The 5,000-nt window shown below is 53.7% G+C and overlaps 2 pseudogenes; both read right to left on the reverse strand.

Annotated features, from left to right (window-relative positions):
- Positions 1 to 470: 470 nt before the first annotated feature.
- On the reverse strand, positions 471 to 587 carry LOC137310992 (U2 spliceosomal RNA; annotated as a pseudogene).
- Positions 588 to 4,911: 4,324 nt separating this feature from the next.
- The window catches only part of LOC137310955 (U2 spliceosomal RNA), a 117-nt pseudogene continuing 28 nt past the window's right edge, over positions 4,912 to 5,000 (reverse strand).

Consider the following 5,000-nt stretch of genomic DNA (forward strand, 5'->3'; position numbering starts at 1 on the left):
GGACCGGGCTTCGAATCCCGGTCGGGGGGGATGACTTTCTGCTGCAGATTAATTGGCACCTCTGAAAGAAAGTCTCCCCTCCTGTGCGTAATGCTCCACCCTCACCACCACCGCCGCCTTTTCCACCCCTTGACAAACAGACAGACAGACAGACAGACAGTCAGTCCAGTTCGGGAGCGCAGCTTTCATTTGGAAGCAGACCCTGCTTGTTTCAAGTCAACGACGCCAAGTTATTTTGCACTTTGAATTATATCGCTACGTGCGAGCGGCACTCAGCCTTGGAGAAGAAAAAAATACCACTGAGCTGAGAAAGTTCTTTTTAAAAAGGTTTCCTTCCACAGCAGCTCTGAGTGAGAGAGAGAGAGAGAGAGATATCAGCTTTATTCTCAGTAATAATACACACACACACACACACACACACACAGAGACACTGGGAAAGAGCTGTTTTTCCTTTTGAATATCTCCCCACGGGGAGCTGCACCGTTCCCAGAAACACTGCAATACTGGGTCGATGCGTGGAGTGGACGGAGCAAGCCCCTATTCCATCTCCCTGTTCTAAAAATCAATTAAAAATATTAATAAATAATATGTGTGTGTGTGTGTGTGTGTGTCGGTGTCAGTATCAGTCAGTCAGTCAGTGTCTCTCTCTCTCTCTCTCTCTCACTCAGAGCTGCTGTGGAAGGAAACTTTTTAAAAAAGAACTTGCTTATTGAAAGAAAGATGTGTCTCAAGCTGCCGGGCCCTGTCCATTGTCATGTTAATGGCAGGACTGCTTTCACCAGGAACCCGTTTTTCTGGGTCAGAGGTTCCAGGGGACCTGTTTTGTGCGGACTTCCCTGTGTCCGTCCCTCCCTGCCTGCCTTCCCCCCAGGACTTCCTTCTGAACACCTTTGTCGTTTAAAATAATAATAAATAATATGTGTGTGTGTGTGTCGGTGTCAGTATCAGTATCAGTCAGTCAGTGTCTCTCTCTCTCTCTCTCTCTCACACTCAGAGCTGCTGTGGAAGGAAACTTTTTTAAAAAGAACTTGCTTATTGAAAGAAAGATGTGCCTCAAGCTGCCGGGCCCTGTCCATTGTCATGTCAGTGGCAGGACTGCTTTCACCAGGAACCCTTCCCTGCCATTGCAGTGTTGATTTGGTCCTTATGCAAATTTAGGGGCGGAGCCAGCACACAAACGACCAATCACAGCAAAGTCCGCACTTTGCGAGCGCACGAGGTCGCGGCCAGCGTTCCAGTCCGCTCAGATCCAAATAAGCCCGAAAAGGAACACGCTCGATCTTAGCCAAAAGGCCGAGAAGCGATACCGCGCTCGATGCGAATTGATCTCGGGTCCTGTTTGCCCTCCCTCTTTGTTCTCTGGCTGCCGGTGTTGAAAGCAGTCTCGAAGCACTGCCGTTCTCTCCCACTCTGGCCACATTTTTTGCCACCGTTTCTAATTGCAACAGTGGATGAGTTTAAAGAAGTTGCCGTTTTTTCCTTTCTTGCCAGGATTGCTTGACAGATTGGTAAATTTGCCAGTAGGCCACCAATCAGATGGGGGAGGGTTGTGTCTCAACGGACCTCCGTCAGTCAGTCTCAGTCACTAACGAACTGCCGTGGAAGGAAACCTCTTTGAGTAAAACTAGTGACGTGACGTGTCTCACAATGAGCGAGCGAGTGAGATTGCAACGGCCAATTGAGAAAGAGGTGAGGTGCTGACAATCAGCAGCTCGTGTTGAAACATTCATTCCACGGCAGGCAAGACCAATCAAAAAAAATACTGCAGATGCTGGCTCGGCTCGGCTGGCTGGCTGGCTGGCTGGCTGGCTGGCTGGAAATGGGAAATAAAAACACAAGGCGTGTTAAAGGCTGGTTAAACTGTCGAAAGAAACAAGGCGTTAATGTTTCAGAAGCGCCTATTGAAAGACGTCTCTCAAGCTGCTCCCTGACTGGGCCCTGTCCATTGTCACGTTAATCCCAGGGCGGGGCGGGACTGCTTTGACCGGGAGACCTGTTTTCTGGGACGCAGGTGTGACATTCCAGGGAGGCACCTACTTTGTGCTGATTCGAAACGACCACGACAACGGCAACTTGCAGTTCTATATTACAACAACAACAACGCGCGTGTGGTAGTTGGGAGGGGCTGCGTTCGCGCTCTCCCCCCTGCATTGAAACTCAAAGTTCGATTTTCAATCCCATAGTCCACCAATCGGATGGGAGACGGTGTGTGTGTGTGTGTGTGTGTGTGTCAGTGTCAGTGTCAGTGTCAGTCAGTGTCTCTCTCTCTCTCTCTCTCTCTCTCACTCTTACTCAGAGCTGCTGTGGAAGGAAACCTTTTTAAAAAGAACTTGCATATTGAAAAAAAGATGTGTCTCAAGCTGCCGGGCCCTGTCCATTGTCACGTTAATGGCAGGACGGGGCAGGACTGCTTTGACCAGGAGACCTGTTTTCTGGGACGCAGGTGTGAGATTCCAGGGGACCTGCTTTGTGCTGATTTCCCTGCCTCCCTCCCTCCTCCCCAGGACTTCCTTCTGAACACCTTTGTCGTTTCAGCGAGGGCCAAAAGCCTGCCTGTGAAAGGGAAGGATCAGCCGGTCAGCCCCCTGCTGGTCGCTGCTGCCAGTGCAGCAGGCGTGCGTGTGTCCTCGGCCTCGTGTCCAGGTCCCTCAGGGACTTGAGGCAGCTCTCCCCGGTGGTCTCGTGGTCAGGACCGGGCTTCGAATCCCAGTCGGGGGGGGATGACTTTCTGCTGCAGATTAATTGGCATGAAGGAAAGTCTCCCCTCCTGAGCGTAAAGCTCCACCCTCACCACCACCACCACCGCCTTTTCCTCCCCTTGACAAACGGACAGACAGACAGACAGACAGACAGTCAGTCCAGTTCGGGAGCGCAGCTTTCATTAAGCAATGGCATTTGTGACAACTCATCGTCTGACAGGTTGATGATTTCCCCACACGCCTCCTGCCGAATAAAAGGCTCACCCTCCCGGACACTACCCCCAGAATCACCCACCCCCCCCCCCCGGGGTGAATATTAAGCCCGAGAACACCGACTGTAACCAACCGCAGTGAAAAGTTGAAGTGGCAACTCATTAACCAGATTTATTTTGGGCAACTCATTAACCAGATTTTTTGTTCATTTGGTTTATGAGTTGCCAAGTGTAAATCTGGTTAATGAGTTGCCACTTCAACTTTTCACTGCGGTTGGTTACAGTCGGTGTTCTCGGGCTTAATATTCACCCCAGGGGGGGTGTATAGCGGGCGATGGCCGGTGTGGAGTGCGTTTTTTGGGGGTTGATTTTCACTTTGCCTCGCTGGTGGAATTTGTGGGAGGCAGGCAAGGGGATTGGTGTGGGCTGGTGGGCGGCAAGGGAGATGCTTGCTTCGGGGTGTTATCCTCACTTTGGTCCGCTGGTGAGAGTAGGCAGCGGCAGGCTGGCAGGCAGGCAGGCAAGTGTGATGTAGTGTGGGGTGCAGTGCAGTGCAGTGCAGTGCTGCCCTGTCGTTTATGAAAGGTTGTAATGACACTGCTTTGCAGCTGACCATGTCCACTGATTTGTGACGCCCGTATGGAGGCTGATATCTCAGGAGGGCCGAGGCCGATTTCCTCCGGGGACGGCTCGTCGCGTGCGGCAGGACGAGGCGCAGCGGACGGTACCGAGCGCTCGGAGGTGCGGCGCTGCCCGCCGGAGGTACAGCGAAAGGCTGCAAACCGCTTTCCGCCTGCTAACTCGGCGGCCGTCAGACCGACCGACTCCGCTTTACCACCGGAGCTAGAGTCGGGCAAGGGGCACCGAAGGGTACCGGAAGGATCGCGTTCGCACGACGGGAAGTCGACTAGCGGGCCGCCGAAAGCGAGCCGGGGGCCCCCGGTTTTTCTGTCCCACCTGGAGACTGATATCTCAGGAAGGCCGAGGCCGATTTCCTCCGGGGACGGCTCGTCGCGTGCGGCAGGACGAGGCGCAGCGGACGGTACCGAGCGCTCGGAGGTGCGGCGCTGCCCGCCGGAGGTACAGCGAAAGTCTGCGAACCGCTTTCCGCCTCCTCTCACCGCACGGCTCTCCTTTTCACCCACTGGCGGATTTTCACCCTCCGACTGCTCGCTACCGTCCGCTGCGCCTGGTCCGGGCCCTGTCCATTGTCATGTTAATGGCAGGGCGGGGCAGGACTGCTTTCACCAGGAACCCGGTTTTCTGGGTCAGAGGTTCCAGGGGACCTGTTTTGTGCGGACTTCCCTGTGTCCGTCCCTCCATGCCTTCCCCCCAGGACTTCCTTCTGAACACCTTTGTCGTTTGAGCGAGGGCCAAAAGCCTGCCTGTGAAAGGGAAGGATCAGCCGGTCAGCCCCCTGTTGGTCGCTGCTGCCAGTGCAGCAGGCGTGCGTGTGTCCTCGGCCTCGTGTCCAGGTCCCTCAGGGACTTGAGGCAACTCTCCCCGGTGGTCTCGTGGTCAGGACCGGGCTTCGAATCCCGGTCGGGGGGGGGATGACTTTCTGCTGCAGATTAATTGGCACCTCTGAAAGAAAGTCTCCCCTCCTGAGCGTAAAGCTCCACCCTCACCACCACCACCGCCACCTTTTCCTCCCCTTGACAAACAGACAGACAGACAGACAGGCAGACAGTCAGTACAGTTCGGGAGCGCAGCTTTCATTTGGAAGCAGACCCTGCTTGTTTAAAGTCAACGACGCCAAGTTATTTTGCACTTTGAATTATATCGCTCCGTGCGAGCGGCACTCAGCCTTGGAGAAGAAAAAAATACCACTGAGCTGAGAAAGTTCTTTTTAAAAAGGTTTCCTTCCACAGCAGCTCTGAGTGAGAGAGAGAGAGAGATATCAGCTTTATTCTCAGTAATAATACACACACACACACACACACACACACACACAGAGACACTGGGAAAGAGCTGATTTTCCTTTTGAATATCTCCCCACGGGGAGCTGCACCGTTCCCAGAAACACTGCAATACTGGGTCGATGCGTGGAGTGGACGGAGCAAGCCCCTATTCCATCTCCCTGTTCTAA

The sequence above is a fragment of the Heptranchias perlo genome, unplaced genomic scaffold (genome assembly GCF_035084215.1).
Source record: "Heptranchias perlo isolate sHepPer1 unplaced genomic scaffold, sHepPer1.hap1 HAP1_SCAFFOLD_296, whole genome shotgun sequence".
NCBI classification, from domain to species: Eukaryota; Metazoa; Chordata; class Chondrichthyes; order Hexanchiformes; family Hexanchidae; genus Heptranchias; species Heptranchias perlo.